The sequence below is a fragment of the Tupaia chinensis genome, unplaced genomic scaffold (assembly GCF_000334495.1).
Source record: "Tupaia chinensis unplaced genomic scaffold, TupChi_1.0 Scaffold000659_1, whole genome shotgun sequence".
NCBI classification, from domain to species: Eukaryota; Metazoa; Chordata; class Mammalia; order Scandentia; family Tupaiidae; genus Tupaia; species Tupaia belangeri.
In genome coordinates this window covers 954759-970708 of record NW_006160181.1, presented here as the reverse complement: position 1 = coordinate 970708, position 15950 = coordinate 954759, and the positions used below count along the sequence as shown (strand labels likewise).

Genomic DNA, 15950 nt, shown 5'->3' with positions numbered 1-15950 from the left:
CAGTACACACTGTATAGTGACTCAATCATGCACATTACAAAAAATTTTCCATTTCCAGTTCCTAGAATTATTTCCACCCCTCTTTCTGACCCTCGGTCCCTTCCATCCTCCTCACACCACCTCCAGTGTCCACAATTGTCCTCCATTCCCTTCTCACCCACACTGCATCGATCACACAATTTCCTACATAATCTAACTACTTTCAATGGTGAGTTCACTCATTACTGCTAAGAAAACCAGTTTTAACTTAAATCAAAGAAACGCCAAGGAACTTTGCTTAAAGCCAGGAAACAGGTTAGGATTCTGTTCAAATGGTAGGTGCATGAACCTATCAGTCTCATGTACTTTTATCTTCTGTTCTGGTTCAATTTTCCTGATTAAATTCTGGGATATAATATTCAACTCCAGACTTGTCTCTATGATTAAGCTGGCTACTTTCTTAGTTTTTGGACTCTTATTTCCGTGTGTCTGTGTTTAATTTTCCTGATACAGCACACCCTTAAGAACTTGGAGATCTGGTCTGGGGCTAGTAAATTCTTTCAGGTTTTGTTTATCTGAGAATGTTCTTGTCTTTTCTTCCCATCTGAAAGATAATCTTGCCAGGTACAGTATTCTTGGCTGAAATTGCTTCTCTCTTAACACTTTGAATATATTTTCCCATTCTCTCCTCGCTTGCCCAAGATTGGTTTCTAAGCCTCCCTTACATCTAGGAATGGCTTGGTAGAATTTCATTCTGGCCAGTAATAAGCAGTCTTATGTAGTGCTTATGAGAAAGTATTTTTTTGCCTTGGTAAGAAAAGAATATTGGAAGAAAAAACTCCCTGCCCTCTTTTCTTACTTTGGATATTGTCATGGGAAGAAGGATGTTTATTGCTGCTTAAGGAGAAAGAAAAGAATAATAAGGGGACCTCAAAAAGTTCATGAAAGGGAACCAGCAGTTAGCGTAATGGCTATGTTGCTGGACTCCCACGTAGTCGACCGTAGTTCGTGTCCCGGACCCGGTGGCTTAAAACTCACGCCGGGCGCATGTGCGTGTGTGCCCAAGATCCCGAGAGGAGAATGGAGAAGGGATTGTGGCGTGACCATCCCCCCTGGGGGATGATTTCTCACTTTCTGTCTCTCTGTCTCTCTCTGTCTATCTGGCGAGCGCATGCGCCCTATAGCGAAAACCTCTCCAAAAAGAAAAAAAAAGTTCATGAAAAATGGAATTAAAGTACAAGTTTGCTTTGTGGCAAAAATATTTCAAAACCCATGCATAGTTTTCTCATGATAAACATTTCCCATGAGTTTTGAAGACCCCTTGTACAGAAAAATTGGCATGGTTGAGCTGCAGAATTAACCGAGCCCAGAGCTTCATATGTCTAGATTATATGAGATGATAAGCCTCTATCTGTAACCCACTTTGAATCAGTCATTCTGGCTTTTTGCAATTGAAAACATCCCATGGTACAAAGTTCCTCATCCCAGACTAATTAGAGAGGGACACTCAGTCTCTAGCTCACAAATTGTCAGAAATCGGACATCATCCCTAAGTCCCAACCAGACACTCTCTAGCCAGGGGCCCACTTGGGCAAGACTCCTGCCTCCTGTTCATACCAGTAAGGGAAGAAGGGATTGGGCAAGTATGTGGAAAATTGAGCACTGGATCAGACAAAGAGAATCCAAAGGGAGGTTGGGGGTGACAAGGTAGAGAGATGCCTGAGTTATTCAGTGTGGCTTTTTCCACCGATGCAGCTTGGCACGATGTTTCTACTATGTCTAAACATCCAGATGTGACCGCTTCCTTTGTAACTTCCTCCTCTTTATGAAATCTCTGCCCCACAGCTTACCAGTGCTAACCCTGCCCAGCCTTGCACTCAAGCTTCCCTCAGCCCAGCCTCACACATTCCTTCCCAGCAGCAGTAGCACACCCTGCTCTGATCGGGCAGGTCTCCACACCCCGTGCCCCAGCACATGCCACAGTCCCACCCCCTGCTTTCCCCCAAGCTCTGCCCCCAGATGGCTGCCCCGCCTTCCAAGCCCAGAACAAGTCCCACTAGTTCCTGGGGAGCCTCCCTAACCACAGAACCCTGCTGCCCTCTTCCTTCTATGAATGCTTGAGATTTTCTTTCCTCCACTTCATCATTCAGCGTGTAATTAATGACACAGCCATCTTCATTTAACTGCCATGAACCTTTGTTTCATGTCACAAAAAAACAGGACCCTACTCCCAGGCTAATGGCCTCAGAGACCAGAAAAAAGAAAGGCCACCCTGATTTGCAGAGTCTCCCCCCTTGTGGAGCAGGCTCTGTCTGTGTCAGTTCTGTGTCAAAGAAGAATATGTCCACAAAAAACTTTACCTGTGAACGTATTTTCCAGTACCGTGCCAACACAGGCCCCATCTTCCACTCCCACGCAGCACATCCCATAAATAACAGCTGATGTCTTTAACAAAGGACAACTTCTGGTGTTAGCCCTTCACAGGTCTTAGAATATCTGTGATGTCTAGTCCACACACCCAGACACTGTATCTGGCCACTGCAAACTGCCTGAGCACCTACCTCCAAAATATTTCAAGTCTTCATGCACTCCGCTCTACCAGAAGCTGTAAGTTAAAAATTCTAAATTGTATTTATACCTGAATGTTAACAGGGGCTACCCTATCACTACTTTGGCCCAAGTCCACCCCCTCCCACTTCCCACGTATGTCCAAAGCCCCTCCCAAGAGTCCTACAAGTTATGGGAGACCTTATATTCTGGTGCTCACCTCTGCCTCTGGAGTCTGATTTCATGCATAAAATGTCTGTCCTAGGCCCTAAGTCACAAGCAAAAGTCAATCTTTTCCTTGATTTCTACTCCAAACAAAATAAGACAAATGGAAAACTTACAAAGTAGTCATGAATGTAGATGATGCTACTAAATATTAGCAAGAAAGAGTCTTTTTTTTTTCTTTTTCTTTTTTGGAGAGTTTTTTGCTATAGGGCATGTGCGCTCATCAAAAAGACAGAGAGAGACAGGGAGACAGAAAGCAAGAAATCACCCCCCAGGGGAAACGACCACACAGCAATCCCTTCTCCTCCATTCTTCTCTCGGGATCTTGGGCACACACGCACACGCGCCCGGTGTGAGTTTAAGGGTCCAGAACTCGAACCGCGGTCGACTACATGGGAGTCCAGCGACATAGCCATTACACTAACTGCTGGTCTTGGAGAAGCATCATTTCTATTCAGAAAGAAAAGTCAACAAACTGTGCTAAGGTTAGAGACAATCTAGAATGCACTAGAAAGAGTATTTTTCTTTATTGACTTACAATTATTGTCCGTACTTGCAGGCACAATGAAACTTTTCAGAACTAGACTACAATGTGTATTGATTAAATCGGGTAAGTAGCATGTCCCTCACCTCAGCCATTTGTCGTGACTTTGTGTTGGGAACATTCAAAATCCTCTTTTTTAGTTACTGTGAATTACACAGTACACATTGCTGTTCCCCATAGTCACCTGCGTTTTCTAACACTAGAAATTGTTCTTATTTGTAATTCTGTTTCCACCAATAAACATCCCCCTATCCTTCTCAGCCTACGACAGTTACTAGAAGAGGGTGTTCCTCCTCAAAACCAGGTGTTCTTAGAAGGGCAGAGCAAAGGTAAGGCTCTTACCAGGAGCTGGTAAGGCAGAGGCTGGTGATGGTCAGGTGAGCAGAACCCAGAACACATGCAAGCCTCCCTCACCGAGGCCAAGATGCGAGGCTGCATGGACACCTTCCTACCTCTCCTCAGCTCTGTTTCTATCAGCTCCCCCCAAGCTCTTCCCCACCCTCTCTCTGAGAGCCTCCTCGATCTGAACCAACTTTCCTCCTTTGCCCTCCCTCCTCTGTACCCACCAGCTTGCTCCTACTAAAGTCTCGCTGCTGCCCCCTGGAGGCTCCCTTGGCAATAGCCCTGGCCTCCTCTCTAACCGGCTTCCCTAGTCCTACCTCTTTTCTGAACAGGAAAGGCTGCGCAGCGGCAGGCCCTAGGGAGTGCGGGTGTAATGTTCTTTCATTGAGAATGTTGTCACCAAAAATTTAGAAAGTTGGCTGATGTCCCCACCCCTCATCCATACCCCATCCCCAACTATTGCTCCAAAGAGGCTACAGGGCATTTCGTTACCATCTTGGTATCAGACTAGACAGGTACAGGAGGAATCAGTGTTGGAGTCACTCTGGCCTGCCCAGATAGAAGCTACATGATGTAATGTGCTGATCATTAGACCAGTGGCCAGGCTGGGAGCTTCCTGGGGGTCACACAGCCTGCTGGTTCCCTCAAGCCAGCCGAGGAAAAGCTAATGGAACAAAGCAAGCCAAACGCCCAACAGCAACAAGCGAGAATAAGCATTGCAGGTGAACTCCCCGCTGGGGAAGACAGGCTGGTCCCAGGGGACAGGTGGCTAGGCGCACACCTGATCCGATCTGATCTGTGCTGACACAAAGAGGCTCCACTCCCAAGGTGTGTCGATATTTTCCAGGAGATTAACCCCATTACTAAAGTGCAAAGTACATAAGCTCCTCCCTGCCTCCTGGTAAGGCTTCCCCACCCTCCTCCCATGACAGTAGGTAGGACTTGACCTCGCCCCTCACCCCTTGCCCCCTGCTCCAATCCAGATGGCCTGTACTATCGCAGGGTCCCATGCCCCACTCTACACCCACACATCGCCTCCTCCTATATCCTCCGGACTCCGGAAACAACACCATGTACCAGTGCACAGACCACAGCAGACACAGACATGAGGAACTTCAAGCAGGCCTCTCAGCAAGAGTCAAAAATCCAGCCCAGATGATCTAGAGACCTCAGAGCAGTCAGGATTGTTCAATTTCTGAGAGGGCAGCAGGGAAGGGCCCAGTCTCCAGCCAACTCAGGTGAGGCCACACCCAGCTTACCTTTCTTCCACCCAAAGGCACCTCGCCAAGGGTCTGTCTCCCCACAAACAACACTCTTAGCACCTATTGGGGGTCAGGCTGCCCTGGGCACTAAAACAGGAAGATGACTACACAAGATTTCTGCCCAGTGAGAGCTTAAGTCTGAGAATTAGGAAGTCATTTTTATTTTTATTTTTACTACCTTACTCATTATAAAAAGTAGCAAATCCTCATTACAAAAAATCTGAACCATACCAAAAAAAAAACATAAACTAGAAAAAAGAATCGTTCATTATGTTACAAATGACTTTTACTTTAGATCCGAGTCTCTGTGACACAGTCAGAAGTATATCAGACTGCAAAGCTAGAAATCACATGCCAACAGTGGTTCAAGTCCCCAGCCTGGTTGGCCTGAAACCCATCAAGTGTATGTACCATGCCCAGGATCCTGGCAAGATGGAGGGAGGACTGAAGATGAGCGAAGTATGAGTGAAGTGTGATCAGGGTACCTCTCATTTTTTCCCTTTGTGCACTCATATGCACTCTATCATAGACAAAAAGTTTTGTTGTTTTTTTTTTTTTACTTTTTTATTGTATAGGGCTTTCTTCCCCTTTTTCTTAATTTCCAATAAACCAATGCATACACATAAAGTTAAGTAGTTCAGAAAAAAAATTTTTTTGAGGTTTTTGCTATAGGGTGCGTGCACTCGCCAGGAAGATAGAGACAGAGAGACAGAAAGTGAGAAATCACCCCCCAGGGGGGATTACCACGCCACAATCCTTTCTCCGTTCTCCTCTCGGGATCTTGGGCATGCACGCACATGTGCCCAGCATGAGTTTAAGCCACTGGGTCCGTGACTCAGGTACTCAAACCACAGTCGCCTACATGGGAGTCCAGTGAAATCGCCATTACACTAACTGCTGGTCCCCAGAAAAATTTTTAATAAAAAAATAAACATTCTGGGGACCAGCAGTTGGCATAGCGGCTATGTCGCTGGACTCCTATTAGTCGACCCCAGTTTGAGTCCCAAACCCGGTGGCTTAAACTCACGCCGGGAGCATGTGTTTGTGTGCCCAAGATCCCAAGAGGAGAACAGAGGAGAAGGGATTGCAGCGTGGCCATCCCTCCTGGGGGATAATTTCTCGCTTTCTGTCTCTCTGTCTCTGTCTGTCTTTCCAGAGTGCACACGCCCTATAGCAAAAATCTCTCACAAAAATAAAAAAAAATAAAAAATCCCTTGCCCAACCTGCAGTCCCTCTCCTCAAATGCAATCATTTAACAGTTTCTCTTTCACTATTCTGTGCACTACCATCACTCTAACAATGTGGCTTGTGTTTCTGTTACTTAATACATTGACTTTAGACATTATCTGCCAAATCCCTACAATGAAAGAGAGAGATTTAACTCTCCTTTGTTCTACTTACCAACTCCTTTCCCTCTCTTCCTTCCAAGTTTTTTTATTATTATTATTCATACATTAAATCAGTATACGTCATTTAGGTTTTGAAGAGACTTTACCCAGCATGATATACACCTCAGTCCAGCCCAGTTGAGACCACCATCGACATCCTCGTGAACAGATAATAAACCTTATCTGTGTCCTACAAGTGTCTTGCCTCTCCATTTTTCCCCCCAAATTTCCTATGCTCTTCCCCTCTCACACTCTCTTTCCACTTCGTCTCTAGTGTCCATTACAATGTTTAAGGCTTTTATGTTCTCCTTTCTTTCAGTCTCTACCATAGAGAGTGGACAGTTAGTATATGTTAAGTGGAGACATACAATGTCTCTCTTTCATAGCCTGACTTGCTTCACTCAGCAGCAAATCTTTCATATTCGTTCACTTTCTATCAAATTCGAAGGCCTTGTTTTTTATGGCTGAATAGTATTCCATGGAGTATATATGCCACAATTTTTTAATCCATTCATCTGTTTGTGGACATTTGGGTTGGTTCCATGTCTTAGCAATCATGAATAATGCTGCAATGAAAATAGTTGTGCAAGCGCTTTTCTGACTGAGTGCTCTCCTGTCCTTTGGGTAGATACCCAGGAGTAGAATTGATGGATCATATTTGAAGGTCTTTGAGGGACCCCCATGTCGTTCTCCACAGTGACTGGACCAATTTACATTCCACCAACAGTGTAGCAGTGTTCGCCTTTCACCACCTCCCCTCCAGCACCTATCGTTATTATTTGCTTTTTTTAGTCTTCACCATTCTGACTGAGGTTACCTCCCAAGTTTTTGTTTGTTTGTTTGTCTTTGTTTTTTGGAGGGTTTTTTGTTGTCGGAGAGGTTTTGTTTTGTTTTGCTAAAGGGCACGTGCGCTCGCCAGAAAGACAGAGACAGAGAAACAGAAAGCAAGAAATCACCCCCCGCCCAGGGAGGATGGCCACGCCACAATCCCTTGTCCTCCATTCTCCTCTCGGGATCATGGGCATGCACGCACACGCGCCCTGCATGAGTTTAAGCCATTGGGTCCAGGACTTGAACCGCCATTGACTACATGAGAGTTCAATGACATAGCCATTACGCTAACTGCTGGTCCCACCTCCCAAGTTTTGATGGCTGTTATTTTAGTTCTTCTCTTGACTACCTTTGTAACTTTAATAATAAAACTAAGCCTCCCTGTGTGATGTTCTTAGTTGCCCATTCTATAAGATAAGGACACGTCCACCCCAACCCCTCCCTCCAACTTCCCTCCTCACCTTTTTCCTCCCACCTTCTGTCAGATCTTGCTTTTACATCAGCAAGTAAAGCAGTGGTATCTTGTCCTGGAACCAGAAGTAAATATGTAGACTTTGTTTACAGGTTGATTCTAAATCACTGCAAGCCAAAACACAGGGTTTGCATTTTTATGGCAACTTAATTGTTGTTTACTACACAGCCAGAAGTGGCTGAGATGATACTTCTTACTCAATGCTCCAGGGTCACAACCTCTGATGTCTAACTGGACAATATTCCCAGCATAAAGTCAAATAAATTCAATTTTTTCTCTTTAATATAGACTGAACACTTGTGCTGTCCAAGATTCAGATGTTGAAACCTAATTTCCAAAATGCTGATATTTATAGGTAAGGTCTTTGGGATTAGATCACGAAGGTGGAGCCCCCATGAATGGAATTAGCACTCTTTTTTTTCTTTAGGGAGAGATTTTTGCTACAGGGCGCTTGTACTCACCGGAAAGACAGAGAGAGAAACAGAAAACAAGAAATCACCCCGCAGGGGGGATGGCCACACCACAATCCCTCCTCCTCCATTCTCTTCTCGGGATTTTAGGCACACACATACATGCACCTGGCATGAGTTTGAAGCCACCAGTTCCAGGACTTGAACCACAGTCAACTACATAGAAGTCCAGCGATGTAAACATGACGCCATCTGCGGGTCCCAAGATTATTACTCTTACACAGAGAACTCAGAGAGACCCTTTACTCCTTTCACTATGTGAGGACCCAGCAGAAGGGCAGCCGTCTATGAACCAGGACACCAGCCGTCATCAGAGTTGCTGGCACCTTGATCTGAGACTGCCCAGCCTCAAAGACTGTGAGAAATAAATTCCTGGTTTAAGCTATCCAATTTATGGTATTTTGTTATATCAGCCCAAACCAACTAAAAGTGCTCATTCATTTCAACTGTCGACTGCTCAAAATCATGCCACATTTTAGTGTGCTTTCTTCCTGATCCATGACTTTTCATATCATTTGCTGTTTATCTGAAGTCTCTAATTGCTTTGAGGGTTTTTCTCTTGTTAAGAAACCCACACTTTAGGGGCAGCAGATGGCATAGGGGTTGAAGCACTGGATTCCCCATGGCCAGCCACTGTCCAAGTCCCAGATCTGGTGGCTTACTTTACTTTCTCATTTTTCCTGTGTGTGTGTGTGTGTGTGTGTGTGTGTGTGTGTGTGTGCAGTTTATGGACCAGCAAATGATGTAATGGTTGTTGCTGGACTACCCCGTAGTCGACCATATTTTGAGTCTCAAATCTGGCAGCTTAAAACTCAAACGGGGCGCATGTGCGTTCATGTTCAAAATCCCAAGAGGAGAATGGAGAAGGGACTGCAGCCTAACCATCCCATGAAGGGTGTTTTCTTGCTTTCTTTCTCTCTGTCTCTGTTTCTCTGGCGAACACACACGCCTTATAGCAAAAATCTCTCTTTAAAAAAAAAAAAAGTTTAAAAAGAAAAGAAACCTGCATGTTTTACATTTTATTACTAATATCTTCCAGCTTCCATATTTATTACATGAAATTTTTCCTATCATAGTCATTTTTCTGGAAACCCCTTTATTAAATTTCTCTGTATGCACAATGAAATTTTCTTCTGGCTTCTGCATTTTCTCTTTTCTTTTTTCTTCCTGACCCATTCATTATTCCAAGCTGGTGCAGGGTTTAAATTTGGGGTTTTTGGGGGGGTTGTTTGTTTGTTTTTTTATTGTTAGAGGGCACATGTGCTCAGCAGAGAGACAGACAGAAGGAGAAGAAAGCACCTTCCAATGGGGCATGGTCACTCTGCAGTCACTTCTCCTCCAATTTCTCCATCCTATGAAGATTTGGGGGCCCATAGGCACATGTCCTCAGCACATTTTTCAAACTGTTGGTCTAAGATTTGAACTACAGTTAGCTTAACCATTAGGCCACAGGGCCAGCCCTCTGCATGTTATTTTATCTTCCTCTTTCATGCTGAGAATATTCTATTTTTAAAAAATGTTTTTTAGGGAACCAGCAGTTAGCGTAATGGCTATGTCGCTGGACTCCCACGTAGTCGACCGCGGTTCGTGTCCCGGACCCAGTGGCTTAAAACTCACACCGGGCACGTGTGCGTGCGTGCCCAAGATCCCGGGAGGAGAATGGAGGAGAAGGGATTGGTCAGCTACATGGGTGTCCAGCACCTTTAACCACCACACCACCTGCCAGCCCTGACAGTATTTTTCATATTTTGGTGGCTATCTAAAAAATAATAATAATTTATAGGATCTCTGGAAGGAGATATAGCCTATTATTTGCAACCAACTATCCATTATGGTTTATTTGCTGTTTTCCCTCCAGCCTTTTTTATAGACATAAGTTTACATTCCACAGCATAGTAATTTCACAGGAGACTATTTTTTATTTTTTATAAAATAAAAATAGTACAGTCAAGTAACTTTAGAAATTCCTCCCATTTAGAAATATGTAATATTATATTAATGTACTGTGTCAGTCAATATTCAGAAATGCAAGCAACAGAAAGAGCTTCAAATGGACTTGAACAGGGAGAGGCTTTATATACATGGAATTATATAGACCACAGATTTGCCAGGAAGACTAGATAACTAGGGTATTTTTCATATTTTGGTGGCTATCTAAAAAATAATAATAATTTATAGGATCTCTGGAAGGAGATATAGCCTATTATTTGCAACCAACTATCCATTATGGTTTATTTGCTGTTTTCCCTCCAGCCTTTTTTATAGACATAAGTTTACATTCCACAGCATAGTAATTTCACAGGAGACTATTTTTTATTTTTTATAAAATAAAAATAGTACAGTCAAGTAACTTTAGAAATTCCTCCCATTTAGAAATGTGTAATATTATATTAATGTACTGTGTCAGTCAATATTCAGAAATGCAAGCAACAGAAAGAGCTTCAAATGGACTTGAACAGGGAGAGGCTTTATATACATGGAATTATATAGACCACAGATTTGCCAGGAAGACTAGATAACTAGGGCTTGGTTGGGGTGTTGGACTCTTACATGGCCAACCATGGTTCGGGTCCTGGACCTGGCAACTTGAAACTTATGTCAGGAGCAAGTGTGCATGTGTCCAAAATCCCAAGAGAAGAATGAAAGAGAAGGGATTGTGGCATGGCCATCCCCTCCCCCCCACCCCCAGGGAATGATTTCTTCCCCTCTCTCTCTCTCTCTCTCTCTCTCTGATTATGTAATAAAATAATAATAAATTTTCTTTTCACATTAAAAAAAAAAAAAAAAGAAATGTTACACAAACAGAAACATACCAAAATCCTACCACCAAAGCAGTCTGGCAAGGCCACGGCCATGCTCGCCCTGGACCATGGGTGGCATGGCCACTGAGAAAAGCTGTTGGTCTCAGTGTCAGGAAGTATCCCCACACCCCCACTTCTTAGGGTGACTAACCCAGATTCAGACTTTGAGACAGGTGCATCTACCTGTCTGGCAAAGCTGTCAGAGAAGAGAAAAGGTGAGTAACCAGAACTTTCAGACTCTGCCCCATGACAGGAGAAATTTCCCTCATATATAATGAAAAAAAAAAAAAATCCACTACCTATAGCCAATAAGTCTCAGAGAAGACTTGCAAAAGTGAAATCTCTGTTATGTGGTTTTATATTAAATTTTCCTAGCCTTATTTTACCAGCTCTCTATTTCTAGAACAATTTCTTTTTTAGGTTTTTGCCATAGGGCACATGCACTCACCAAAGAGGAGAGAGGGAAAGTGAGAAATCACCGTCCCAGGAGGGATGGATATGCCGCAATCCCTTCTCCTCCACTCTCCTCCCAGGATTTTGGGCACACACACTTTGTGTGATTTTCAAGCTGCCTCGTTGGGTACTCAGTTCACTGCAGTCAGCCATGTAGGAATCCAGCACCTTACCCACCATGCCACCTGCTGGCCCTTCTAGACCAACTGTTAGCAAACATCTCACAAAGTAGAGTTCTATAGAAAGCAATATGGAAAATGCTGTCACATATATTTAGAGTAATATTTATCATTTTTACACAAAATTAGAATTATATTGTTATATAAGTACGCATTACTCCATAATTCCTTCATTTTCCTGTGATTTAAGGCACACACACGCACACACACAATGTGATTTTCAAACTGCCAGGTCTGGGACTCAGACCACAGTTGGCCACATAGGAGTCCAGCACTTTAACCACCACACCACCTATGCATTACATAACTTAGCATTGTAGAAATTAAAGTCATAATTCACATGCTTTCCATGTTTCTGCTTTCCTAGTTTTTCTTTTTTGTACAGCCAGGTCTGGGACTAAGACCACAGTTGGCCATATAGGAGTCCAGCACTTTAACCACCATACCACTTATGCATTACATAACTTAGCATTGTAGAAACTAAAGTCGTAATTCGCATGCTTTCCATGTTTCTGCTTTCCTAGTTTTTCTTTTTTGTACAATACTTTTTCTTTGTTTTCTGCTTTCTGTTTTGTTTTGTTGTATTCTCCTCTGTTATTTGGAAAACATTAATTTTTTATTATTTATTTATTCATCTATTTATTTATTTTTAGTTTGACCAGGAAAAGACAGGGAGAGAGAGGGGGAAAAAGAAAGCAAGCTGCCAGGTCCGGTACTTGACCCACAATCAGCCATGTAAGAGTCCAACACCTTAAGCACCATGCCACTTGTCAGCCCCTAGAAAACATATTTTGCTTTGACTTTTCCTACAGGCATTTTTAAAATTTTCAAACACTTTTTTTTAACTAATATTAATTATATTTTGAAATTAATATACTTTGGGTTTTTTTCCCAGTCCACTTTCTACTTAGGAGTGTTCAGCAATATGACTTGGGATTTAAACTCCAGTTGTTGCTAATTGATTGTTGTGTTTATGTAGCATTTTTTCTTAAAATAAATACTTTATAAAACTTCTAGAACATTTTATTATGTTTCAATAATTTAAACCTAACTGTGTAGATAGCTAGTTGTATTGGTTTGCCATCAAGAATTCTAAGTCACCATTTTGATTCACGTTTTGGTCAGAAGTAACACTTCTTCGAGGTAACTTACTTGAAGGGCTGGCTCCATGGCACAGTGTAATGGCCTCCACAAGAGAGGCTGGATCCCACAGGATAGCCATAGTTTTAGTCCCTGGCCTGGTCAGCCTGAATCACGCTGAGGGCCCAGCATCTGAGAAGCTGGAGGACTAGAGGAAGGGGATTGAGGCACGACCACAGCCTGTGGAGGGTGCTTCTCTCTCTCTCTCTCTCTCTCTCTCTCTCTCTCTCATTCTCACATGTGTGCATACTTTATCACAAAGAAAAAATGTAAGTAATTTACTTTAAAAGAATATAATTGAACCTTTGCACATCTAGGGATATTTTTCAGATGCCCTTAAAGATGACTAACAGCTTTAGCTGAATTTATGAAATTCCCTGAGCCATAATCTCTTTTTCCCATAAAACAAGATTTTGCTCATTCGTCTTCTGACAAATATGAGATCTACTCAAATTATTCCTTTACAGCAAATCCTTTTTTTTTCCTCCTCATGATCCAATAGTTTTGCTTAGATACAAACTCATGCACTTTTTTCCCACTCAGGAAGGTTTTTTTCCTTTGTGTTGTAGTTTCTTCTGTTTTATTTGCTCTGGTTTTTCCTCAGGGACAACCATAACCAAACAAAGCAGTTCTGCAGATCAGGATCGCGGGATAGAATCAGATCTACCCAAGGCCCGCTGCAGTTCGCACACACCCAGCTCTGTGATCTTCAGCACATTGCTTCACCTTCCCAAACCTGCCTCCTGTGTGTGAAAAGAGGATAATAATATTTTGCAAGAATTAAATATAATAATATAAACACTGTGTGATTAGCACTGTGACTGGTACTTGAGAACTAGTAAGTTGTGAGGTACCTGGAGTTTCACTTTCTTGTTCAAAATCAAGCAAAAAAATTATGAAGGGCAAGGAAATTACTTTTCTTTATTTGTAATAGATGCACATGTGCACACAGGAAACAGAAGCGAGCATCCTCCGCACGGTCCAGTCTCACTGCATCCTCTTCCAGCCCTCCCTCCCATGGATCTTAGTCACTTGTGCACATGCCTAACGCATTTCAGGCTGACCATGGCAGGGGATTCGAACTGTTGCTGCCATGTGGGATCTGGCTTCTCGTGATCCACACTGTCCGGAAATAACACTCTTGAGCTACCACTGTCCGGAAATAACGTTGATGATTGTAATTTCAGATTCACTTCATATTAAGTTCCACTTGAGACTTGATCCACAATGCTTGAAATAATTATGTTTTTAATTTTTTCATCTATTAAGAGTAATGCTGGGGACCAGCAGGTGGCGTGGTGGTTAAGGCGCTGGACACTCCCACATGGCCAACCAGGGTTCAAGTCCTGAATTTGGTGGCTTGCTTTCTCACTTCCTCTCTCTCTCTCACCCTCTGTCTCTCTCTAGTCAAACTAAAAAAAAAAAGAATGAGTGAATAAATAAAATAAAATAAAAAATTATTTTTAAAAAAAGACTCTTAAAAAAAAAAAGAGTAATGCTGGCTTTCTGTGCAGACAGCAGGCCCACAAGCATGGTGAATGTCCCTAAAATCTGCCAGACCTTCTGTAAGAAGTGTGGCAAGTACCAGCCTCACAAAGTGACACAGGACAAAAAGGGCAAGGATTCTCTGTGTGCTCAGGGACAGCGCCGTTCTGACAGGAAGCAGAGTGGCTGTGGTGGACAGACTAAGCCTATTTTCCAGAAAAAGGCAAAAACTACAAAGAAGATTGTGCTGAGGCTTGAATGTGTTGAGCCCAACTGCAGATCTAAGAGACGCTGGCTATTAGAGATGCGAGCATTTTTTTTTTTTTACTTTTTTTTTTTTGAGAGGTTTTCGCTATAGGGCGTGTACACTCGCCATACAGACAGAAAGAGACAGAGAGACAGAAAGCGAGAAATCACCCCCTGGGGGGGATGGCCACGCTGCAATTCCTTCTCCTCCATTCTCCTCTCGGGATCTTGGGCACGCACACACATGTGCCCGGGGTGAGTTTTAAGCCACCGGGTCCAGGACACGAACCGCGGTCAAGTACATGAGAGTCCAGCGACATAGCCATTACGCTAACTGCTGGTCCCAATGCGAGCATCTTTAACTGGGGGGAGATAAGAAGAGAAAGGGTCACATGATCCAGTTCTAAGTCTCATCTTTTTTATTATGAAGACAACAAAATCTTGAGGTGAATGTTCTCCTCATTTGATTACAGTTGCTCTTTTTGTGAGGAAATAAAGTAATCAATAAAATTCCCCTTTTGGGGAAATTTGATTCACACTAAAATAATAATAATAATAATAATGCTGGGGCTGACAGGTGGCATAGTGGTGGGGGTACTAGACTCCCACATGGCCAACTGCAGTTTGAGACCCAGACCTGGCAGCTTGCTTTCTCATTTTCCCTCTCTCTCTCTCTAGTAAATTTTAAAATATTAATAATAATAATAAACAAAATTAAATTTTTTTTAAAAAAAGAATGATGTTATTAGGTCAGCCCTCTAGCCTACTGGTTAAGTGGACTGGATCCCACATGGACAACTGTGGTTTGAATCATGGCCTTGGCAGTTTGAAAAACACACTGAGTATCATGCTGAAAAAAATCTCTTTACAAACTAAATGATGTATAACGATTGAATGTATAAATAATAATATTTTTTAAAAAAAAAGAAAGAAAGGAAGGAAGGAAGAAAGAGCACATTGGGTACGTGTGTGTGTGTGTGTGTGTGTGTGTGTGTGTGCCCCAAATCCCAAGAGGATAGAGAAATGGAGAAGGGCTCATGGTGTGACTACGCTCCACTGGGAAGTGCTTTCTCCATCTCTTTCTGTCTCTCTGTCTCTCTCTGATGAGTGCACGTGCCTGTAACAACAACAAAAAACAATGATGTGGGCCTTGCCTCAGTGGCGCAGGCAGTAGCACACTGAACTGCAATGCTGGAAGTCACACGGCCAATGGCAGGTTCAGATCCCAAGTCGACCTGATGTGGGGTGTAAGGCCCTGAGAAGCATGAGGGGGAGGAGGGGTTATGGTGTGATGAACCCTGTCAAACAAGGATGCCTCTCCCAATCGCTCTCCTTCTCTCGTGCACGCACACGTGCTCTCTCTCATGAGTAAAATTAAACAAGCTTTGGACCAACCTCATAGCACGATGGTTAAGGGGTACCACATGGCCAGCTGTGTTCATATCCTGGCTCTTTTGGCTATAAAAACACGCTGCGCATGTGTGCAGGGATGCCCCAAATCCCGGCAGGATAGAGAAATAGAGAAGGCATTGCAAAATGGCCGCACCCCATTGCAGGGTACTTTCTCCCTCTCCTTCTCTCTCTTT

At 43.2% G+C, this 15950-nt stretch overlaps 1 protein-coding gene across 2 annotated transcripts in view; it reads right to left on the bottom strand.

Annotated features, from left to right (window-relative positions):
• The window catches only part of S100A7 (S100 calcium binding protein A7), a 43917-nt gene extending 38949 nt beyond the window's left edge, over positions 1-4968 (bottom strand). The window contains exon 1 of one of the 2 annotated variants that reach the window (XM_027776302.1): positions 4897-4968. The gene's annotated coding sequence lies outside the window, so the exon portion shown is untranslated. The remainder of the gene's footprint in view (positions 1-4896) is intronic. The other variant, XM_027776303.1, reaches the window with a different exon arrangement.
• Between the last annotated feature and the right edge of the window lie 10982 nt (positions 4969-15950).